Raw genomic sequence first — 26803 nt, 5'->3', positions numbered from 1 at the left:
GTGAACAACTGTGAACATTTTTAATTAGCTAATAAAACATTTTAGACTTGTGGTTCTGGGATACTCAGTTTTTTCTTGTCTGTTGCTTGCTAGTTATAATGTCATCAGCAGAAAATATTAAAGAAGGCACTACCGGCATTTATGTCACTAAGGACACGTTTGAGCAATCTGTCGGTAACTTAATATTACTTGTCCAACAGCTAACCTAGCAATTGGACAAGGTTTTGACTTCAATAAGGAATGGGAACAGGAATGGGAATGATATAAATGCTTCATACATTACTCCAGCACAGCAGAGTAAGTCAATTTTAAATGTTGCAGTGGAGGAATTTCAACCAATCTTCCGCATTCCAGACGATATACAACCCCAAATGTCTGGTAGTAGCAATTTTAATTCCAGTATGGTTAAAATTAATGAATGGCTGCACAATAGTTTTGATTTTCATGGCAATGGCTCATTAGGCAACAATACTGAAGTTTCAGTTAAATGCATTTGCATTCTTTTGAAAAAAACAACCTGTTGAAATATCGTAAGCTATACTTGGAGAAAGTACAGTTGTGAAAAATCTTACCATAATGGTAGATGTCATTACTTTCACTGCTGCAGTATTCTTAACAGGTGGGATTCCCTGCCTTGGAAGCTTGAATGTCCGGCCAGTCTACCAAAGACTACTTGTTGCTTTTAAAAGGTACGTCAGATGTTACCCAAATGCTCCTTGTGTAGCGTAGGGCATAAAGGTGATGTTCAGGCCTAACATAATCAGAACTGAATGCCCCAGTACGAACGCAGTCACCCAAAGAAGCCAGAGCTCTGGCAGAATGATCCTTAACTGAAGAAGGAAGGCTCTTGCCATGAAAAGTGTAACAAAAGGAAATAGGCTTAGAAATTGAAGAAGAAATAGTTTGCTTGGATACAGCATGTGCAAAAGATCTATGATGAAAAGAAACAAATAACTGATCAGATTTTCTAATAGCCTTAGTCTTATCCAAATAAATCCTTCCATTGTTCTGCTATCCTTGTCAGACGGCAATAACTTGAGTGAAGGAAGCAATTGAGACTGCTTGTCAGTGGCTGTAGACATGACAGAGGGTTCATCAGTAGGACATTTGTATAGGAAAGAGAAATCCTCAGGCACCCTATAAAACTTCAGGACTAATAGATTCCTCCTCCTCTGATCCATAGTCTAAAGGGGAAGGAATTTGAGTAGAATAAGTCAGGAATTCATCATCAAAATCTGACTCATCCTCAGAAGAATCCTGTTCTCTAGGCCTTTTAAGGGGAGTAGAAGACCAAGGAGGAGCAGGAACCGAAACTCCTTGAGGAGGCTTTAAGGACATTAAAGCAGCAAATAGCCTCTGAGTGAAGGCCTGCCACTTACTTTGTGGCTCCCTAGGAGCAGAAGGAACATGTTTAATTCTTTCTTTCTTCTTTAACAGAATGTCCTGTCCAGAAAGCTGAGAAGGCAAAGACCTGGGACAGTAGTCAAGAACCATAGTAGGAACTCCTTCTCCAACCAAAAACTGAGAAACTCCCCTAGGCTCTTCAGAAAAAAATCAGCCATGGTTCCACCTGAACATCCAAGACAGACACCTGCAAAGCCTCTTCACATGTGCTGCCAAATGGACCCTTACCAGCCTCCAACATGGTCATGGTAGAGAAATCCAACAACACAGCTGGGCGAACCTCCAGGTTTGTAACAACCTTGGCAGAAACACCTGGCAGAGGCTGGACAGTGGAAGATTCTGGTCATACCTTTTTCACCTTCTTCTTCCCTAACTGCTGACCTTCGGGGCAGGAGATTCCATTTATTGTATCTTTAGTGAGAAGTTTAAGACTCTGGTTCTCAAGATACAAGGAAGGGGAAGAAAGTCTACTGTGAAGGGTTTTCAGAATGAATACCTGAAAACAGAACAAGACATATAGTCATGAGAAGCTCCTAGACAAAAAAGACACTTATTTTGGTGGTTTTTATGGGGAATCTGTTTCCCACACTGGCATTTACCCTTCCTGAATGACACTAACAGCAATGAGCACAAAAAAGTAAGAAAAAACAAAATCCCCAGTGGGGCACTTATCTGCAAAAGAAGTCAGCTAACGGGCATAGGTAGTCACTGGAGAATGAAAATATGCTCAACTGGCAGAAAATGGATGCAGATAAACAGACCGATGGTAAAAAGATACAAGTCAGACTGGCTGCAAAGAAATCCTAATTATGGTAGGGCTGAACATCACCTTTATGCACTATGCTATGCAAGGTTCATTTGGGTGATGTTCAACGTACCTTTTAAAAGCTACAAGTAGTCTTTGGTAGACTGGCTGGACATTCAGGTTTCCATGGCATGGAATCCCATCTGTTAAGAATACTGCAGCAGTATATGTAAGGACATCTGTTATTTTAGGGAATGGATGCAAAATAAATTGGTGCCTAAGGGACTGCAACTTTGAAAGTTCTTGGTAGGTCTGGTAGATGGTTCTGATTTACATCATGAACTGCGTAATTTATTTGATAGATATGGTTGGGAGTATATTAAAGAAATCAAATCAGAAATCTATGGATATACTTGAAGCGGAAATTAATTAGACTATAAAATAAAATATGATTTGGCATTTTCTTTTCACAAAGTTGACTATGACAAATTATTTGTTGATATAGAGTTATTTCTGATATTAAGACAAGAAAAGAAAATGTTGAGGGATAAGGGAGAGTATGAGAAGGGTATCATGTATCTGAAATCTATGACATCATATAACAATGAGGGTCTATATTAGATCAGCAAACGCTTAAAAAAACGAAAGCTGATTGATCGACCTTATGTAAGCGAAAGCTTACAATCTCGAACTGTCAGATCAGCGATTTTTTTCCTAGGGAAAAAAATCACTGATCCAAAACACATACACACAACACAAGCACACCAAACAAACAGAAATCCACACACATACACCTAAAATCTGACACCTAACCCTACACTAAACTATGCACACACCACTAACTATCTACTTACCTTAACCTCAAGAGCAGAGACTTATTCTTCCTTTACTTTCTTTCTGGCAAGTTATGATCTACAAGCAATATAAAGGATCCTAGGGTTGAAGACATCAGAAGGAACTTGCTCATGAATGAATTTTTTTCCCCACGGTAACTGAATGGAAAGTTCTAAAACAGTAGCAGTTATATTTAGCTTGCATTGGTATGCATTTTCTCCATCTGATGAAGTTTTTGGAAACGAAAACGCAGTGTGCTGAATTGCGTTAATGTGAATTTTGGTGGACTGAAAAGTTGTTTTAATCATTTTTTCTATGCGAATTTTGGTGGACTGATAAGTTGTTTTATGTATTTTACTTGATGGACTGAAGAGTCGTGTATCAATTAAACTATAGCTTGCAGACCAGGATTTGTGCCCTCTTCGATCTGTTCTGGTTTTGGTGCTTATTGGTTATTTTCGGAACAGTGATTCTGCTTTGTTTTGGGTTGATCTACTTACCTTAACCCAAACCCTAAGGTCTGTCACTATCGCACACTCACCTCACCCACTCCCTAACACTAACTCACCTAAACCCGCCCTAACCCTCACGTCCACACAATCGCACACATACCTAACCCGAGCCCTAACCCTAACTCACCTAACCCACCCTAACACTCACATCCACACAATCGCACACTTACCTGACTCCGACCTGTAACTTTCCACCACAGCACTGAAAATACCGAAGCAACAGAAACGGACAACCAAATTCTTTCCCTAGAAAAAAATTCGGGTTTTTGTTGCTTCGATATTTTGGACATTCGCTAAAATAAGGTCGATCAATCAGCGTTCACTTGTTTAAGCATTCGCTGATCTAATATAGACCCTAACAATGAGGAACAACACAAAACAGTTATCTGAATCTAATGTGGCAGAAGTTGTTTCTGACTCTGAACCTTTAGATCCACCACCACTGAGAGATCTGAGAGATTAATCAACCAACAATGTGGAAGGATAGATCCCATGGAGAAGCAGGATTGGTGTGGGGCACAGAAAGGGAGGTCACCCTATCAGTCAAAGAAGAAGGGGAAATAACTAACTTTGATGAAGAAAGATTTTGTCAGATTAGAACTAATGAAGATGGTGATTTTAAAATCTACAGTTTTAGTCATCAACCTATTACAATGGAACATGCAAACTTATTTGAAAAGGGGTTGACTTTTGTACCTACAAAAAGAGCTGACATCACTATGACTATTTTAGATAGTAAGTTATGTACTAGAAAACTTAACTTGGGCATGTTATTTTTTAATGAACAACATGCAGAGTTTAAACAAGAACTTAGGAAGGATAGTACCTACAATCTCCCTTTACACCCAGTTATTTCTCTATTTGAGAAATTATGTGAACAGCATATTCATTTGGCATTAAGTGGCAACAAAAGTATAATGCAATACAATTTAACTAAAGAAGAACTGAAGTTATTGAAACATATTTCTACAAATAAAGATATCTGGTTGATGAAACCAGATAAGCCGGCTGGACTCATAGTAATGAGTAGTATAGACTACACTATAAAGATGGAGACACTTTTATTAACAGATCAGTATGAATAGTTATCTAGAAACCAGTTGAACATAGCATATAGCAAAATTGATTTGATTATATATGACTTATTGATCCAAGAACAACTAGCATTTTCAGATTATAGTTTTGTCAGCATAGAATACCAGGTATATCTAGGATCCCAAAGACACATAAAAATCAATTGGACCTACCATTAAGACCAATAGTTGATGCCAAGGGGTCTAAGACCTCTGGCATGGCTAAATTTGTTGATTCAATATTTAAAGGGGTACTTGAACATGAGATATATATGCAATGATTCATGGGATTTTTTTTTAAATGTTATGAGTTTTATTCTGATGACTTTATTTTTTGTGACGATTGACATCAAAGATCTTTTTTTCAGTAATCCCACGTGATTTGGGGGCATTGTGGTTTTACAGTTATTTGACAAAAACAAAGACCATAGACACCAAGGTAATGTGCTTATTGAATTAATTTTGGAAAATAATTTCATTTATTTTGATGGGTTGATCTATAAACAAAAGACAGGGGTTGCCTTGGGGGCAACTTGTGCCCCAGTTTTCTCCAATATAGTAATGGCATATTGGGAGTGTCATTATGTATTTAATTCAGATTATAAAGTGGCAGGGACCTGGATGCTACCTTGATGATTTGGTCATCTTTTGGTGGGATACCGAGGAAAAATTAATGGAATTGTTTGCATATATCAATAGTACTACTCATTCTTTAAAATTTACAATTGAGTATTTAACCCACACACTTAAACATTTGGATGTACAGATTATAAAGGATGTCACGAACAAGAAATTTGAGTCATTTTTAGAAAACCTACTTATTCAAATACTTTGTTACACTTTGGTAATTGTCATCCCAACATCAAAAGAAAACCTTGGTAAAAGGGCAGTTGGTTAGGTTGTGTCGCATGATCTCTGACCCCATACTGTTCCATGAGGAGAGTGATAAAGTATGGTCTATGCTGACAAAAAGCGGATACCCAGAAGACTTCCTTTTGAATATTTTTGCATAAGTTAATCTCAAAGGAGTGAAAGGATTGTATTTTCCCCTTTTAAGAGAACAAACACCTACAAACGAGACTTGATTAAAACTATAAACAGTTCTAACAATACTCTCATACTTACAATAGGGGCAGTGCTATCATCTCCCAAATAGAAGGAACTGGAACATTTTTGAATTGAGTTCGATAAACAAAGAAGCAGTAGGTATGAAGCCTCATATTGTCTTTAGAAGAGATTGGTGTATTAAAAATTACATCGAAAGACTATGGGGTACACATGACACACTTTCACAAGTTAATCCAGTTAGGAAGGGGACATTTAGATGTGGAAGATATTTGCAGTGTTCCTTCAAATTTGAGGGTATTGCTGTTGATATTGAAGGGCACAGTCAGGTTAAGGCAGGTATTTATGTGAATTGTAGCTCTAAAGGTGTCATATACATTGCCATTTGTCAGATATGTTTTAAATACTACATAGGTAAAACTGAAAGATTATTTAAAGGAAGAATATACAAACATATGTATGCCATTAAAAAGCAAAATCAAATGAATGCTCTCTGGAAACATATTCAACAGACCAAAGGGCATACATTCAAGCCTTTTGGTTTGGATGGTATAGGGCAAGATATAAGGGGTGGACCATGGAGATTCAAATTAGAAGCCAAAGAATTATTTTGGCAGATTAAATTATTTGTCACTGGACCTGATGGACTTAATGACACCATCTTCATTTTACCAATTTTAAAACTAAAATCTGTGGGATGTTAGTTAATTTTTGATATTTATTTAGTTATCTACAAACTTTGATGTCATCTGAATACAGGTTTTAATTGCAATGGATTTTAATAGGCCTATGAATTATAAATATACAAAAGGTTTTTTGAATGTATAGGAATGGTAGGGTGTTACTGCTTTAAATGTTTTATGGATGTTTAACACTTCCTGTTTTTAGTTATATAAGGAAGTGATGTATTGTGTTTATCTCTGATGAAGTCCCGTTTTATTGTATGGGGATGAAAGTGCTTAGAGATTCTATCATTAAAAGTTTTATTTTAAGTGGAGTGGTATTATTTGGACAAATATTTCTACTAACAGCCTATGTTTTTAACTATTTCTGTGTTATTGTGAACATCAGCATTTCTGGCTCTATGCTGTTTCAGTTGAAAAAATACTGATTTTGTGAGAGACATTTCTCCTGTGGAATGAGCTACATTTGTAATCGAGTGGTTGTTCATGTTAGTTCATGATTTTGACTGAAGAAAATTCAAACATCAGAAAAAAAGGAGTATAGTAAAGCCATCTTGCAGAATAATTTTTTCCAGTATCACTGGTTACCAACTGTTCTCGGGGAATTGTGACTAGAACCAAAGATGCCAAAGTGCAATATGGGATATATGAGGAGTTTCATATCACCTATGTCAGTGCCTTCTTAAGAGCAGGACTACCATTGTTTCCTTTCAGGAAAAAAAAAATGCCATTACTTGGCCTACTTCTTAAATGTCTAGATGTTCACAGAAGGTCCAGATTTTTCCACATAATTGTAGTTTTATGGCAAATCATTGAGGACTGAAGTTGCTAAATAATGACACACATTTGAGCCTCAGTCTTCATATCATTCAAATAATACATAACACATAACCTGTTATTATAGCCACTTTCTAAGTTTATAACAGCGATATTTAAAATCTGCCCCTATTTTTGGGCATTTGTCTCCCCATTATTTTTGGCTTTGTCCAGATTTCTTGCACTAAAAAGTTGAGAGGTATTCTAATTGGGTAAAATCCAACCAGGAAGTGGAACACAGAAGGGATGAAAAACCCAATGTTATGATTTTCTATTACACCCCCCCCCCCCAAAAAAAAAAATAGAACGTATGCTATGATTAATAGGTACCAAGATGAACTTTTATGGCACAGCAAGGTTACAGTTTAACTATCTGCACAACAACAATACAGGCCTGGGTTTATTTCTCTTTCAGTGATCTAAGTGTATGCCTGAAGATTCTGTTTTTCTTAAATGAGTGCCACACAGAATAAGCATAGATCATTCTTTGCATGAGAGATTAATCCATAGTCCCATATTACATAGACAGTGGTAGCTTACATTGATGTTAAAGATTTCATGGTAGGTATAAAAAAAGATTAGGGTCTTGTTAAACTAACCGCAAAACAAAGCATGTAAAAAAGAAACATGTTTCTATATTATTGGTAAAAGATATCCAATACCAGACTAATACAACAATCACGACAAGAAATGGAGAAAAAACAACAGCATACTTTTCTACATCATTTGGACACACTACATATTCTATACAAATTTATTTCTTGTCCAAAGGCTTTTCCCAATACATACATTATGTGAGGGTATATACAATCCCTTCATCTCACATTTTGTAGATACAGAGACAAATGTTTCTTTTCACATAAATCATATGATAAAAACACCTTCATTGATATGTTCCAAATCCTGAATACTAAAAGCATATCATAAATAATACCAAAAGCCCCAAATTCTACTGAATACTGAGAGAGAAAGAGAGAGAAAGAATAAGAGAGACTATACCACCTACTACTAGCAATTGTTTTGCTCTACTTTTATGAAACATCTGTCCCTTTCCCAGTAGCCTTCTGTCGAACTTTCATAAGAAGTCAGCATAACTTCCTGTCTATAGTCATTAGATTCATTCTTTCTAAAATCCTCTTTCAACAGTTTTCTGGCATGGACATTCTACCATGGTTTAACAAAGAAAAAAAAAACATAAACTCATATTACATCAGTTTGATCCAGCTTTCATTTTAAGACTCCAGTCTAATTTCCATATATATTTTTTATATCAAATGCTTTGACTTTCTTATTATTCATATAGCGCTTAATGTATGTAATTTTTTTTCTTCCCTTTCCATAACAAAAAAATACCTGAACTAAAGTAACTCAGCTAAACCATCCTTTTCTCCTTGATGCAGTTTGCTGCACATAAAATGTGAAAATGGGATCAAAAATAGAATAAGATTACAGATGTTTCACCTCCTTTTTATTTCCTTTATAGCACTCCTCTTTTAAATGAATTAAGCAAAAGATCATCCAAAAAATTGGAAAAAAATAATGGCTGCCTCACATTTCTCAGGTGATAAATATACCTCACTTAAATTTGACACTACTCATAACAAAGCAGTGTTGAACAAAAGCACCATTCATGAAAGGTCTTTCATTTTCTTCAGAGGAAAGGAATTTCTTTCATTTTACTTGAACACAACCCCAAATCTCATCTATGGTACTCTTATCCTCAAACTTTATTCCCTGTATACAAGTATGCTTTGCACTACAGTGTGTATCTGCCATCCATTCTCTTCTCTTCTTTGTCCCATATTTTTGTCCTTACAAATGCACAGATCAAATGTCCTGAGTTTACCTACTAATACAGATAACAAATTGTAAACTTCTAAAGCATTTTGTACTTAATTCCAGAGCATTAGTGTAGGAGGGAATCCCACTCCCTTCCTCCTTTCATCCATCTTATACCTGCTTTATATACAACTCAAACAAAAGGGTTCTGAAATACCACCCATACTTAATACCCAGTTTCATAGCTACCCCTCATCCACTTGACCATTCATTGCAACCACAACACACGGCATTCTCCTAATCCATATATTTTTTAAAAGTTACATTTTACGTGATTTAAGCAAAGGCTTTAGCAACACACAAATTAATTGCTAAAATTTATTCTTCCTTCATGTTTAGGATAGATATACATTCTTTAAGCCGCCATAAAACATTCCTCATATTTTCTGTAACTCTTATTCCTGTTCCTTCACCTGTTTCCCATAAGGTTTATCAGTCTTTGTTGAACTTTAATATTGTTTAATCCACTGCATAGCCGGCCTTAGACATAGGCCAACTAGGGCGCCGCTGTTGCAGGGGCACTTTTCCAGTATTTATTTGGTGTAGGTAGACCAGGATGGAGGCACTTGGGTGGTGTGAGAGGGCGCCTTGGAGCCCTTTTGCCTAGGGTACCAGTTGACCTAAGGCTGCTGCTGATCCACTGAACAATACAATGCATATGTATTTAGCAATGTTCTTCTTGCCTGTAAAATACAATCCTCCCTCATATCAGTAAGAAGCTATATGCTAAATATTTGCAAAACATACTAACATACCAATTTTAGGAAAACACAAACCCATCTTCCCCTGGACAGCTGTTTATTCTGCAACCTTTAATCTCTTCTAAGCTGATCTGCTTATGTATACGCAGCCTTCTTCATGGGCAGTTCTAAAAACCCTCTTGCCTGAAGGTCCAGAAGAAAACCCATTTTATCAAACAATCTTTATAAATGCTTTATAATAATACTCATTTTTATCTACTTGGGAAGTAAATAATTTCCATTCTGTGTCACTAAAGCTAATCTATAGACTTTTTATTTTTTTTTTCCTGCAAAAAGGGAGGTACTTCATGTTACTTTTTGGAAATTACAAATTTCTGCGGCCAGCAGTGGTCCTTAACATACTCTCAATTTTCTGAAGTGTGTTTGTTTCCTTTAACAACTACATTTCATTTTATGCATATAGGAAAATCTGTTATATGTCTATGCTCCGCTACTCCGCAGGACCCCTGGCTACCACCTATAATCTCTAACAATCCTCCATTCTAATTTTTCAACAAACTCATTCAGGTCCCTTGATAAAAATTAGACTGAAATTATATTGTCATAGGAGCAATAAATATTCCTCATCACCCATCCTTTCAATGCTTGCTAATTTTAGTGGATGCCGGGCAGAAATGTAAGGTGGATGTTTCTGATACTCCAAAGTAACACACAAAAGTGAAAATGATGATATTTGTATAATAGGATCACGACTGCAGTATCTCATAGAATTCTCTTTAATCTGAGGTATTGTAAACTTGGAGTTAGTATATGGGGGCACAGCCCCTACATTGAGATCATATATGTTGTTTTATGCTTGTACCTATCTCTTATGTTTCAGATTTCAGTCATGGAGCCTATTCTACATTAAAACACCCAGACTTTTCCTGTCTCTACCACCCCAATACTAATTCAGACATAAAATCAAATGGTCAGAAAATAGGTTAACAAATTACCAGTTCCTTAAGCCTTCAATATGAAACACAGAACTTAATCATCATCCTATGATAACCCTCTCTTGTAGGTCTAAATATTTCCACATTAATTCATGCATACCTGCAACAAACACAGAAGTTATACATTTAACATAATGTTATATCTGCAGAAAGAAATCCTATTTTCTGTAACCAGTAGGACTTTTTCTGCAGGCATTAGGGCAACATGCCAGCTAAAGCCTTTCCAAGCTACCAAGACTCCTCCCTCTTCCTGTCATGCACCAGTCATGCTTGAATCTCGAGATCTTCAGTCATAGCACTTAATATCAAAAAGGAAAAAATAATAACAGAAGGAAATGAGTATCAACACCAGATACTCTAAAGATGAGGACAAATGAGTGATATGTTACAGTTAAAAAGGGCAGACCTTTTTTCTTACAGATATATTATTATGGTAGGTGTCTCTCTTATCTGAAAAGAAGAAGTACAAACTCTGTAACTACTTGGACAAAAAACCCTAGCTAATTTCCCTCAGTGATCATCCTCGTGGAAATGTATCACAGTTAATGATGACCCCAAGCAAAGACCTAGCATTATAGATCAAGTGCAGCAAATCAAACATGATGAGAGCAGACCAAGTTGTGGTGGCAGATATATCATCAAGGGATGCATTATGGAGGAAAGGCAGTGGATGTAGCAATGACTCTAGAAGAATGGATTATATCAACTATATACAGGACCTTACCATGTTTAGTTTAATAACACTTGTTGCAGTTGGATAATCACATAGAAGGGGTGAATTTAGAAACCTTTTGGTACAATTTAGTCTTTACAAAGAAAATAATAATTGATCATCATTATCTACACAGAGCCTGTGCTATTTGTAAACATACATAAAGGGAAGAAGCTGCTCTCCACCATTTGAGCAGTGTAGAAATAAGACAGACACATCTACAGCTTGGTTAAAATTTGATTTTGTAGCCATCTTTTGCATAGGAGAGAGAATTGTTTTAAAAATATAGCCTGTGGAAGTCTAAGGGAGGATTTCTTACAGAGTCAGTCTGTAACTCAGAAATCCGATCAAAAATGGCTACTAAAAACATAATCTTGTAGGCCATATACTTTAACTATGCAAGAAGGCTGTTTTAAAGAAAGGAAGTGCAAGCTTTTCTAACATGAAATAAATATCCCAAGGTGGAAAGGGATGTTGAATGGGGAATGTTATTGTGGAAAATGCCACATAAAAAGTGTGATGACCCATCACTGGACCAGCAATCAAGGAGCCTCAATCCCCACCACTGTCACCTGTAGGGAATGTTCTCTGGGGGGATAACAGGTACACATGCAGTATTTCCAGATGCAGCTCTCTGCATCAAGTGCAGTTTCCCTTAAGAGAAAAACTCCCATTGCTTGAAGCTGGCAGGACTTACCACCTACATGTAAAAATACACACACAAGTGCTTTGTACAGATCTGTTGAGTTTCTGGAGGTTGTAAAACAAACACTTCCACTCTTCCTGAATGGCAATAAGTTCACCCCAAAGACAGTACAGAAAGCTTCCTAGTACAGAGTTTGTGTCTCTGGCTGCCTTGAAACCTGTGAGACAGCATCTTTATGACATAGCCTATAAAATGATTTAATTTCAGATATTTATCTAAAGTTTGCTGGACTGAGATTAACCCTCCAGTTTCCTCTGTTAAAACATATACATTTACACAGTTACAATAGTGCATGTACATTTCTATTCTCTCCAGTAAGACACACTGTGCATACATTTCAAACACAAGCACTTTACAAATACCTTTCAACACAAACTTCTGTACAAATCAGTTTGATATACACATGACAATATAGTTCTAATACATTTGTAATATCAGCATCTTCTATGAATCAGTTTGATATTCACCAATGACATATAATTATTTACAAAATTCCAGCTAGCTGTGCTGGCAGTACCTCTTTTCATCACAAAAAGTTATGAAGACTTTAAAGCAAACATGAGAATGAGAGCCTGATTTATAAGGAAAATTTGAGATGCAGCTAAATAAACTTTGATGGAAAAATTGAGGCAAAAATCAAAAACTTCAGAAAAGTAGTCCAAAACAGAATAGAGAGGAGTTGAAAAGGAGATCCAATGCTTGATATATCCCCAACTAGAAAAAGTCAATTTTCCTTTATGTCTAAGCAGAACTCTTTGAGAAGATGACACAACTTTGACTACTCTGTCCAAATAGGCAAAAACAAACAAAAAAGCTGAATTACTGGATCTCATTGAAATTGGAGTGTCTAAACCTTTCTGGTCAAGTAAGATCTCACAAGTGGTTCTTTTTCATCAGAGGCTTACTATTTACTTTTGATGATGTAAGATGATTGTCAAGGGTGGATAAGACAACTGAAATTAAGCCATGGAGCAATGGAGGTAACTGAGTAATGTCTGCATACCATCTCATTCACCCATATGTCCTTTGTTACCATTATCCAAGTGAACTAGTGTTGGGAGATGCAACTCCTGATTCTATCTAAAGTAAAAGTGTTGATTGCATTCTTAGGGTTTACATTACCCACTTGAAGGTAGACTGCAGCATTCAAGAAAATACAGAGGACTCCCACCCAACAGTTCAAGACCTAGACGTAAAATAGCTAGGGGAATTTGCATCCCCTTGGCTTGCTCCTATTCTTTCACCTGCTTGCTGTCTCAGAATCATATCCATTGGTGGATTTTCTGTGTTCAAATAAGTCTACAGTGCAGAGGGTGAAAAAAACCCCACCCCAGATGTCATGATGAGACTTTTCCTGGATTTTTAATTTTTTAATTGTCCCTGTACTCTTTAGATAATGTTTTCTTATGGTTGTGAACTGTTTTGAAAATGTTGAATATCATACAGTTTCATGCTACCACCTTACAAATAATAGATATTACTGTTTACTGCTTTTAATATTATTCATTTCATTATATTGAGTATAGGCCTCTTTTATTAAATGATTTATTTAAAGGTTTTTACAACTATTATTTTAAATGTTTGTACTGCATATAACTTTTCATACATGTATGGAAGTGTATATATATATATATATATATATATATATATATATATATATATTGTTTTATCTTTCAGCTTTTCCCAGTTAGTGGTCGCCACAGCAGAACTCCGGTCCACTAATGACTGGTAGTTGATTTTTACGTGCCGGGTTACCAGCCCTGACACACAACCTTCAACGAAGGTATGCCCTTTCACGCATGTCTCCATGCAGAAGACCCTCTAGCTGAGAATCGAACCGTCTTACTGTGAGGCGACAACGCTACCGCTGCACCACCATCGTGGGTTTATATATATATATATATATATATATATATATATATATATATATATATATATATATATACATATATATATATATATATACATATATATACATATATATATATATATATATATATATATATATATATTTATATATATATAAAATGTGTGTGTGTGTGTGTGTATAAGTTTACACACTCCTGTTAAAATGCCAGGTTTCTGTGATATAAAAATGGACCACAATAAATCATTTCAAAAATATTACCACCTTTAATGTGACCTATAACCTATACAATTCAATTGAAAAACAAACAATCTGTTAGGGGAAAAATATAAAAAATAAAAAACATACAATACGCTGGTTGCATAAGTGTGCACACCCTTAAACTAATACTTTCTTGTGTGTCCACACCCTTAAACTAATACTTTGTTGATGCACCTTTTGATTTAATTACAATGTTCAGTCTTCTTGGGTACACACCTGCCATCAATTAAAGAGACTCTGATTAACCCCAAATAAAGTTTAGCTGTCCTAGTAGGATTTTCCTGACATTTACTCAGTTGCCTGCTACAGCAAAAGCCATGTTTAACAGAGAGCTTACAAATCAAAGGCATCTCATTGTTGAAAGGTATCAGTCATATACCATGAAACACAGTGAAGACAGCCATCAGAATGTGGAGAAAATATGAGACAACAGTGACGTTGCAAAGAACTGGATGTCCCTCCAAAACTGATAAAAAGACAAGACAAAAACTGGTTAGGGAGGCTGCCAAGAGACCTACAGCAACACTGAAGGAGCTGAAAAGCCGCGGTGGTACAGCGGTAGCATTGTTGCCTCACAGCAAGATGTTCTCCTGTTCGATTCTTGGCTGGAGTGCCTTCCGTGTGGAGTCTGCAGGTCCTCCCCATGGTCGAGTGGTCTCCGAAAGACATGCGTGAATGGGCGTGCCTTCGCTAAAGGTTGGATGTCAGGCTGGCAACTCGGCACCATAAAAAAAAATCTACTGCCAATCATTAGCGGACCGGAGTTCCACTGTACAACTATTTACATGTTAGTAGACCTAGAATACCTGCCATTTTTGGAATCCCAAAAACACACAAGGGACTGAATCCATTAAAATTCAGACCTATTGTATCTGGAGCTGGCAGTATAACAGAACCACTTGCTAAATTTATTGACCATGTTACTAAAAATTTTGTCTCTACCTTAAGTCATATTTGTAAAGACTCATGGGATTTTCTCAAAGGAATTCAACCTTCATTATACATGATGGATATGTATATGGTTACGATAGATGTTGTCGAACTATTTCCAAGCATTCCTCACAGCTTAGGCTTGGAATGGTTCAATGAAGTATTAGCGACAGAAACACATTTAGGTAATAAAGTAACCAATTTGGTTACAGAATTCATGGAAATAGTTCTACAAAACAATTTCATTTATTTTAACGGTGAGTTCTTCAAGCAAAGAAAAGGGGTAGCTATGGGTGCCCCTTGTGCTTCCCTTTACGCCAACCTAGTACTACACAAATGGGAACAGAAACACATTTTTGCTATGGACTGGACACATTTCATCGCCCATTATAAAAGATATTTGGACGACATATGTATTTTATGGAATGGACCATTAGAACAGTTTCATGAATTCTTCAAATACCTCAATTCTACCACTACTTTTTAATCTTTCACCTGTAATATTAGTGAAAGACAGCTGCACTTCTTGGATGTCTCTTTACACAAAGACGATTCCAAAAAGGGGTTTTCTTCTAAACTTTTTAGAAAACCAAGTTTTTCTAACTCCTACCTGCATTTCCAAAGTGGGCATCCTTTTCACCAAAAGAAGGGGATTGTGAAGGGACAATTTATTTGTGCCGCCAGAATGTGTAGTGACAGTAATGATTTCATTAACGAGGTAGAATTTATGAAGAAGTTATTTTTGGAAAGGGGATACCCTGAATCTTTATTAACGAGGTTGGCTGAGGAGATTATTACTAACAGAGACACCAAATACCCCCCGTTATTAGACACTGGACTTTCTTTAAGCCCAGTTCCTTCAACAGATAGTGGTCTAAAGCAGCACAACAGTTTCATTTATACTTATTCACTCAATTCTCCTGAGATCGAGAATGTTATTTGGAAACACTGGCCTATACTTACGCTGCACAATGAACTTAATGAGCTAGTACAGGCACAACCTAGTTTCGTCAGGAAAAGGGACACCAATCTTAAACAACTGTTTGAGAAGAAAGACAGTTTGATTTTCACAACAAACAGATGTAAATTAGGCACCTTCAAATGTGGCGCCTGTAAACAATGTGATGCTATAGTTAATGATTGTAATTTATACATTCCATCTAGGAAATTTATTTTTAAATCTAGCTGTTATTCCAACTGTACAACAAAAGGGGTAGTCTATTTAGGGGTATGCACATTATGTACAAGTTTCTATGTTGGAAAGACAGAAAGACCCATCAGAAGGCACATTTATGAACATCTATACAACATCTCTAAACAAAAAGAAACTAATGCCTTTTTCAAACACACAATTTCCTGTCCTAACATGAGCATTAAATTTATGGTGCTAGAACAAGTTTTGCCTGAGGCTAGAGGTGGTGACTGGGAGACTACACTTGAGTACCGAGAACTTTTGTGGCAATTAAGACTGGATGCAGGTAAACCACCAGGGCTCAATGATAGCATAAACATCAGTAGTGTCGTGAAGCTAAGGACTGCCCGACTATAGCCTTTAAGTCACCCTAGTCTATTTTAGTTTCGTTTAATTGCATTTTATATGATGAGACCAATGTACACCTTTGTGCAACACATTATTATATGCACTAGCTATCAAATACTTTTAATTCATCTATTTACATATATACTTATTTATATTTCTTTCACACACATACATCTTTTGTTTAAGCTTTGGCATAAGCCACTATTTAACATTTTACTCTTAATATTTATTATTCTTAATATTTATTATTTTTAATAACAACTTAAACCACAAAAGTAATTGTGTAATATTTAGTTTTTGAACAGCAAGAGATTGTTTAAGTTGGTTGAAGAATTTTTCACCACATTTTAATTGTGGTTGAATACACATTTTTTAATCAAAAAAGTGTTTTATAACTTATGGTTCACACATATTTATGTATTTATTTAATGTTTTTTAGGTTATACTCACTGCATTTTATTCTTTATGCTATATACGAATCAGTATTCAAACTTCATGCTTTGGTGTTTAATTCATGAATATTCCTTTAACATCTTAATGATTTAATGACTTACTTAATTAATTAAGCATATTATGTGATGCAGATTTGGTATATAACACTTGAATATTTTGCACTTTTAACGAACTTGAAAAAGCTCGGTATTGTATCGAGCAAAAGCGCTTGTTTTTAAGTGTGGTGACTTTCCAATAAAGGATTTATTAACTGCTCTGGTTGGCGTTTTGTCCTTGGGTCGTGAAGTGTTCTTTTTTGGTCTTGATCACATTTTGCTTCTTTGGTTTTGCTTGACATGGCTGAAGGACTTGTTCCAACTGACTTTGCGGACACTCCTCAAGTGTTCAGGAACCAGGGTGATGACAGCCTGATCACCCATGCAGAATTCAACAAGGTTTGGACTACTATTTCCCAGCTCACTAATATGCTCAACGCTATGCAGAGCAATGCATCACTTACGTTGCCAGGCAACCAACAGTTAGGTTTAGAACAGAGAAAGAAACGTGCTCCTAATACGGCCACAGGAAGATCTCCTGAGCCATTGCAAGAGCCTCCGGTTTACTCAGTCAACAGTATTCGATGTCAAACAACGAATTAACACACCGAGATTGCAAATGGAGTCAACGGACTCAACAGATGAACAATCTCACAATTTCAACTTCAACGCCTGGGCTGAACGACAGTTTTTGTTCAAAAAAGGTACTGTTATTCCTAATCAGAATAAGAACATGGATAGTGACTTTCATATGTTAAAGGACAAGTTATACGCATACAAAAGTAATCAGCTTGAGATTAATTATCTCAAAGAATGTGTAGCAGTTAAGCGTATACCGAAGGGTTTGCGCTTTTATAAGTTCCCCAATAATGTACAACAGGGAACGGCTTATTATGATAAGTTATGCACAATATTTGACAAGGCTGGTGAAATGCTTAATGTTATGATATTTGAGTACGAAGCGAAGGCTGATACTCTTTTAAAGGAATTGAACTTGTTGAACAACTCTTTAGTTAATGACAGTAACTTTCTTTCTGTGAAAAAGAATTAATTACGACAGTGTGTTTAAAGAAGTAGATTTGTTCTGTGTAAAAATTGTAGAGCGTAAAATTCGCAAACTTGAAAGAGATTTAGTAGAATACAGGGAAGGGTTGGCCTACCCCAAACCTGGTAAAACACGTAGAGATTACATTAATTTTGATACGGGTGTTAATCATGGTGTTAGAGATAACAACCACCCAGACTCCTATGCACAACCATTACGCAAAAGCGAGAGGCTAGCGGAGAAGGGAAGAAAGAATTCCACCCAGGATTTTCACCAACCCCCAGACAGAGTAGGGGGAAGGGGGCAGAGATTTCACCAACAAGGTTGGAACACCAGACATAATTAGACACACATTTTACCTCTGTAGATAGTAGGTCACCAGATGATCTTTGTATTGAAAGTACAGACGAATACGCTGTTTTTAAAAAAGACAATTTTATCATTTACAATTACACAGACGCAGAAGTGAACAAATCCTCCTTCGATTTATTCACTCAAGGTTTTCAGTTCATTCCTTTACGTCCATTCAATTAAACCCATGCACTTATAGATGTAACATTGTTCACAAGAAAGTTAAATTTAGCATTGTACTTCAAAGGGCAGATAAACATTAAGAATGAACTGGGTAGAAGTAGCACTTTCAACCCCCCCATGCACCCTTCTATTAAGGTGTTCGAAGAATTAATAGAAAAAGATTTGAGGATTTTACACTCTCATAATACATTTCCTCCCCCTACTAATCTGAACAAAGAAGAAATGGAAATAGTGAACACCTTTAAAGGTCAAAACATAAGAGTTATGAAACCTGAAAAAGGAGGGGGTGTGGTTTTAATGTACAGTTCTGACTATGACTCATATTTACATGTCATGCTACAAGATGTTGATCAGTATGAGACAGTCTCCAGGAACGAAGTCAATTTGGCAGCATCCAAAATTAATTTTACACTTATTGATCATTTACTACAAGGAGCAATAAACGAAAAATTATTCAACTATTTACATGTTAGTAGACCTAGAATACCTGCCATTTTTGGAATCCCAAAAACACACAAGGGACTGAATCCATTAAAATTCAGACCTATTGTATCTGGAGCTGGCAGTATAACAGAACCACTTGCTGAATTTATTGACCATGTTACTAAAAATTTTGTCTCTACCTTAAGTCATATTTGTAAAGACTCATGGGATTTTCTCAATGGAATTCAACCTTCATTATACATGATGGATATATATATGGTTACGATAGATGTTGTCGAACTATTTCCAAGCATTTCTCACAGCTTAGGCTTGGAATGGTTCAATGAAGTATTAGCTACAGAAACACATTTAGGTAATAAAGTAACCAATTTGGTTACAGAATTCATGGAAATAGTTCTACAGAACAATTTCATTTATTTTAACGATGAGTTCTTCAAGCAAAGAAAAGGGGAAGCTATGGGTGCCCCTTGTGCTTCCCTTTACGCCAACCTAGTACTACACAAATGGGAACAGAAACACATTTTTGCTATGGACTGGACACATTTCATCGCCCATTATAAAAGATATTTGGACGACATATGTATTTTATGGAACGGACCGTTAGAACAGTTTCATGAATTCTTCAAATACCTCAATTCTACCACTACTTTTTTATCTTTCACCTGTAATATTAGTGAAAGAGAGCTGCACTACTTGGATGTCTCTTTACACAAAGACGATTCCAAAAAGGGGTTTTCTTCTAAACTTTTTAGAAAACCAAGTTTTTCTAACTCCTACCTGCATTTCCAAAGTGGGCATCCTTTTCACCAAAAGAAGGGGATTGTGAAGGGACAATTTATTCGTGCCGCCAGAATGTGTAGTGACAGTAATGATTTCATTAACAAGGTACAATTTATGAAGAAGTTATTTTTGGAAAGGGGATACCCTGAATCTTTATTAACGAGGTTGGCTGAAGAGATTATTACTAACAGATACACCAAATACCCCCCGTTATTAGGCACTGGACTTTCTTTAAGCCCAGTTCCTTCAACAGATAGTGGTCTAAAGCAGCACAACAGTTTCATTTATACTTATTCACTCAATTCTCCTGAGATCGAGAATGTTATTTGGAAACACTGGCCTATACTTACGCTGCACAATGAACTTAATGAGCTAGTACAGGCACAACCTAGTTTCGTCAGGAAAAGGGACACCAATCTTAAACAACTGTTTGAGAAGAAAGACAGTTTGATTTTCACAACAAACAGACGTAAATTAGGCACCTTCAAATGTGGCGCCTGTAAACAATGTGATGCTATAGTTAATGATTGTAATTTATACATTCCATCTAGGAAATTTCTTTTTAAATCTAGCTGTTATTCCAACTGTACAACAAAAGGGGTAGTCTATTTAGGGGTATGCACAGTATGTACAAGGTTCTATGTTGGAAAGACAGAAAGACCCCTCAGAAGGCGCATTTATGAACATCTATACGACATCTCTAAACAAAAACTAACTAATGCCTTTTTCAAACACACAATTTCCTGTCCTAACATGAGCATTAAATTTATGGTGCTAGAACAAGTTTTGCCTGAGGCTAGAGGTGGTGACTGGGAGACTACACTTGAGTACCGAGAACTTTTGTGGCAATTAAGACTGGATGCAGGTAAACCACCAGGGCTCAATGATAGCATAAACATCAGTAGTGTCCTGAAGCTAAGGACTGCCCGACTATAGCCTTTAAGTCACCCTTGTCTATTTTAGTTTCGTTTAATTGCATTTTATATGATGAGACCAATGTACACCTTTGTGCAACACATTATTACATGCACTAGTTATCAAATACTTTTAATTCATCTATTTACATATATACTTATTTATATTTCTTTCACACACATACATCTTTTGTTTAAGCTTTGGCATAAGCCACTATTTAACATTTTACTCCTAATATTTATTATTCTTAATATTTATTATTTTTAATAACAACTTAAACCACAAAAGTAATTGTGTAATATTTAGTTTTTGAACAGCAAGAGATTGTTTAAGTTGGTTGATGAATTTTTCACCACATTTTAATTGTGGTTGAATGCACGTTTTTTAATCAAAGAAGTGTTTTATAACTTATGGTTCACACATATTTATGTATTTATTTAATGTTTTTTAGATTATACTCACTGCATTTTATTCTTTATGTTATATACGAATCAGTATTCAAACTTCATGCTTTGGTGTTTAATTCATGAATATTCCTTTAACATCTTAATGATTTAATGACTTAATTAATTAATTAAGCATATTATGTGATGCAGGTTTGGTATATAACACTTGAATATTTTGCACTTTTAACGAACTTGAAAAAGCTCGGTATTGTACCGAGCGAAAGCGCTTGTTTTTAAGTGTGGTGGCTTTCCAATAAAGGATTTATTAACTGCTCTGGTTGGCGTTTCATCCTTGGGACGTGAAGTGTTCTTTTTTGGTCTCCGAAAGACATGCGTGAATGGGCGTGCCTTCGCTGAAGGTTGAGCGTCAGGCTGGCAACTCGGCACCATAAAAAAAATCTACTGCCAATCATTAGCGGACCGGAGTTCCGCTGTGGTGACCCCTAACTGGGCAAAGCCGAAAAGACAAACAACAACTGGTTGTGTACTACATGTGACAACAATCTCCCGTATTCTCCATATGTCTGGGCTATGGGGTAGGGTTGCAAGATGGAAGCCTTTTCTTACACAGAAAAACATCCAGGCCCAGCTAAAATTTGCAAAACAATACATCAAGTCTCCCAAAAGCATGTGGGAAAATGTGTGTTGGTCTGCTCAGACCAAGGTTGAACTTTTTGGCCACAATTTGAAAGGGTACGTTTGATGCAAAAACAACACTTCACATCACCAAAAGAACATCATCCCCATGGTGAAGCATGGTGGTGGCAGTATCATGGTTTGTGGTTGCTTTTCTTCAGCTGGAACTGGATCTCTAGTCAAGGTGGAGGGAATTATGAACAGTTCCAAATACCAGTCACTTTTGGCCCAAAACCTTCAGAAATCGGTTAGAAAGATGAAGATGAATAAGAATTTCACCTTTCAACATGACAATGACCCCACACATACATCCAAATCAACAAAAGAATGGCTTCACGAGAAGAAAATTAAAGTTTTGGAATGGCCCAGCTAGATCCCAGACCTAAATCCAATAGAAAATCTGTGGGGTGACCTGAAGAGGGCTGTGCATAAGAGATGCCCTCACAATGTGACAGAATTGGAGTGCTTTTCAAGGAAGTGTGGGTAAATATTGTCAAGTCAAGATGTGCCATGCTGATAGATGCCTACCCAAGAAGACTGAATGCTGTAATTAAATTAAAAGGTGCTTCAACAAAGTATTAGTTTAAGAGTGTGCACACACAACAAAGTATTAGTTTAAGAGTGTGCACACATGCAACCAGCATACTGTACGTTTTTTATATTTTTCCCCTAATAGATTTGTTTGTTTTTCAATCGAATTGTACAGGTTATAGGTCACATTAAAGGTGGTAAAAGTTTTGAAATTATTTATTGTGGTCTCATTCTTTTTATATCACAAAAAACTGGCATTTTAACAGGAGTGTGTAAACTTTTTTATATCCACTATATATATATATATATATATATATATATATATATATATATATATATATATATATATATATATATATATATATATATGTAAGTGGTGTGTTTTTTAATTGATTTAAATGTTTTAGGACATGTAATTCAAAGAACTAACTTGATTGGTGTTTGACTGTTGAAATGACTATATTAATTGGTGACGTTAAATGAACTTTAGTTCTGACAAAGTTCAAAGGTTTCTATATGAAATGCTTAACTAAAGTGTTTTATTGATCTCAACAGGGTGGTGCTTCATTTTTACTGATCCTCCAGTACAGTAGTAATTATTTGGTAATACATTTTTTCAGTGTACACTTCGTGGCAGAGAATTGGTTGAGTTCGAGCTCCTGTGCAGCATGGATTCCCAGCAGCTGCTTGACATTTCGGTTACTTGAGTTTCCTGGATTGCCACACCAATGGAGGCTGATCTTGTGAAAAGTGGAAGTGACTTTACACAGCTTGTTGGCTTACTAACACACGGCTAGTAACACACCATTTTTGAACTTTGCAGTTCCTAAATTGAATAGGCATGCTGCTCATTGTGCCTACACATTTGCAAGCACCTTTTCATGGCCAGCGATAGTGTTCTTGCAGGCACAGAATATAAACAAAACATCCTGTCTCTAGGCAAACCTAATATATGAATATGCACTGTAGTCAGAAATATTAAGGGCAAGTACAATGAAAGAATTCTGAACGAGGGGAAGTGAAATGGGGGAATTGTACACAAATACTATTGGTTGTACTGCATAAGTAATTAAGAGTGGAGGAGAAATGGATAGTGTACTCATGTACTGCAGGCGGGTCTGTATTAGTTCATTGAAGGTTCACTTCAGTGAGCCTCTGTTCATCGAACAAAAATCATCAAACATTCACTTCAACAAATGTTCACTTTACTGAATGTGTTACACAGGGAAAGTAACTACTTGCCCAGCATTTCCCTGTAACACACACCAGAATATTTTAAATCCACCAAAGTGAGGGTAGTGTCCCCCACACCCCCTAACTATATAAACCAACTCTGAGATCGCACTACAGTGGGGAAAAGGGAAAATGTTCCTTGTGTTGGCCAACTAGTTCCTTTCCCTGTGTAAATCCTTCACTGATCTGAATGTTCAATGTATTTTGTTCAATGAAAGGAGGTTTGCTGAAGTGAACCTTTGATGAACTAATATAGACCTACGGCAGGCAAATGTGCTGAAGTGTCAAAGAAAAATTTTTAACGTACATTCTGCCATAGTATTGTAAAGATAATTAAACTCAATGACAATACATGACTTACACACATAACTGAAAATGGTCATGCTCACAAAGGATGTGAGAGGGATATAAAGCTGCAATGTAACAAAGGGGAGTTAATGTGATATATGTGTTAATAAAATGCTGGGTTGAGATAATAGCAAAGACAGAACAAACATTATAGGATGAATGTATAGACTGCCGTTATTGCATATGAGATGTATATACAGGGAATATATGTATGCAAATCAGCATCACTGCTGTATTCCCCACCTCAGCATGTATACACAAGAGCAAATGAACCTTACAGTTGACATGCCATGCACATCAGAAATAGACATATTTTTGCAAATAAATGTCAGTGGCACCAATAGGAAAGGGATTTATTACCTATAAACATGCAATATACGCACAGGTGTTATATAGTTATGTAAATGCTAAATGGTAATATAACACTTAAAACTTAACACTGATAACTGACAAATGACAGCACAGATCAGATGACATTTCATGATTACAATACAAGTTATCCACTAGTAATTTCAAGTATGACAAAAATAACTGCAGTAATAAAGAAATGTTTGGATGAAGACAGGCAATACAAATCATAATTATTTTGAAAATAAGTAGTGCCTGTGTGCAAAGAATGAAATAATAAACCTTTGCACCATATTATTTTTGAACACACGCCAGGAAAAATATCAGAGAGATGCATGTCAATCATGTACACCACAGAAATACATATATCGGTTGTGTTATGAAGAACACCCTTGAAGGACTTACAGCACTTTCCTATCATAAGGGGTACGGATGCCCTACCTTGTTGAACAATTGCTTGAAAAAGCTGGCCCTCTGACTCTGCCATAACTATTGTCTATGTATAAGCCCCTGCTGTCTACGATATTTGTCTGACAGACAGACAGATGTTATTAAATTCAAACTCCTGCCTATGATGCAAGGCTCTTTACAGACCTCTGTATTTATTACATCTGCCACAGGAGACAGCAATAGGGGCTATCACAAATGACTAAAATCAATATGTGCAGTGAGAATGCAGCTACAAATGGAGCTACACAACTTACTGTCCACACAACAGTGAGCAGTACACTATAAATACTTTTTTGACAAGGAATCTGTTTACATTGAGTAGTAGGAACACTGTCCCAGAGTTGAACCACTTTTTAGGTATGCTATATAAGTCAGTTTTCAATGCACATGCCATAGGAGCACTCACAGAATGACATGCCGTGAAGAACATTTTCACTGCCATACAATCACAACCTGTGATTATATATCATTGTTCAACATAAAAATTGATACAATTAACTAGATATAATGGTATTTGTGTAACATCGGTACATTTAGGTAATGTTGCCCTTTTCAGGAATTGAACAGCAAGCTGTGTAACTCTACCAACTAATAATATGGATGAAACACAAGTGCCACAGTGAAAATCTTACCACAAGTGTGACATTCCACCTATGTTAACTTGTTAGATCATATATATGTGTCATAAACAATCTCTTTGATATAAAAGGGATGGGGAGGCCTCTCCCACTGTACATGTACAATTTATAAGTTTGGTGTATGTAATTCATGACTTACAGTATAAGGCCACACAATGCCAACAGTCACTCAATGTGAATGTTGAACACCTGAGCATTTGACTATAGAAAATATATGATGTAGAGAATGAATGCACTGCGGTAGAAGTGTCATCATCATGTTATTTCTGCAAGGGATATGTGTGCCTGCAATTGCTGTACTAAGGCAACAAAATGTTGTCTCATTCCCTCAAACCAGAGGATAACACTTAGTACTTATGTAAGGAAAATGTAAGTACGTCATCATTACTCTGAATAAAAGCATTGTTGTGTAAGAAATTATTGTAGCGTTTTGTGAGAAGAATCAGCTTCTATACATGTACACAGCAGATGTGTTTGACAGTACTGTTAGTGACACATACTGTCACAATAAGATTGTCACAAAGTAGTTTGAGCAGTAATGCTGGATTTGAACTATCTAAGATAACAAGCTACAGATTAGTGCCTGAATTCCCAGAGCCACATGACATGTTGCTGTACAGCTGTGACAGTGCACAGTTGAATGGATGAAATCACCACTGTTCATTAGCTGAATGTTTATGTTAAACGTGGTTGAAGGGCACAATAACACTGTACAGCTACACATCATATTTGTATTTGATGAGATGCCTACACAGACTGAGAGTAAAATACACACATACAGATGGCCTTAGACATCCTGACTATGTTGTTACACAATGTACAAAGCATAGTATCAAAGTCATGCAGCAGAGGAGAAGTTGCACTACAACTGTGAACTACTGCAGTTGCGTTAGCATTATGCAATTATTGTGTGGCCAAAAAGTTATTTCCCCTGTGGATACTAGAATTTGCTAGTTTAACACTGTACCGCTGTAAATACGTCTTATGTTTGGAAGAGAACATAAAGATGGTTGTGAGGAAGCCAACTCTATAAGACAGTAATCACAGTCATACTATTTAAGCAAGGATGGACTCAAACCACCTACTTATCTAGTTACACACTGTATGCAGCCATATATCAGCAGCCAGCACCACAGGGAATCCTCTGTACAAGTGAGGCATATAGTATGTATGAATGGATGACATCAGCAAAGTATTGTGGCAAAATGACTTTTACATCCATCTGGGGTTGTAAATGTTGCCACTGCAAATGTGTATAAACCAATCCTGAATTCATTTACAGTC

General features: G+C 36.3%; 1 long non-coding RNA gene across 1 annotated transcript in view; it reads left to right on the top strand.

Moving 5' to 3' along the window:
- Positions 1-25936, top strand: part of LOC122816866 — a 30315-nt gene extending 4379 nt beyond the window's left edge. Inside the window, exon 2 of the long non-coding RNA XR_006367112.1 lies at positions 23123-25936. This is a non-coding gene — a long non-coding RNA (uncharacterized LOC122816866). The remainder of the gene's footprint in view (positions 1-23122) is intronic.
- The last annotated feature ends 867 nt before the right edge of the window (positions 25937-26803 follow it).

Source organism: Protopterus annectens, chromosome 12.part0 (genome assembly GCF_019279795.1).
Source record: "Protopterus annectens isolate FY-2018-M chromosome 12.part0, PAN1.0, whole genome shotgun sequence".
Lineage (NCBI taxonomy): Eukaryota > Metazoa > Chordata > Ceratodontiformes > Protopteridae > Protopterus > Protopterus annectens.
The sequence above is the reverse complement of the archived record's forward strand: the minus strand, read 5'-3'. Positions and strand labels throughout refer to the sequence as shown.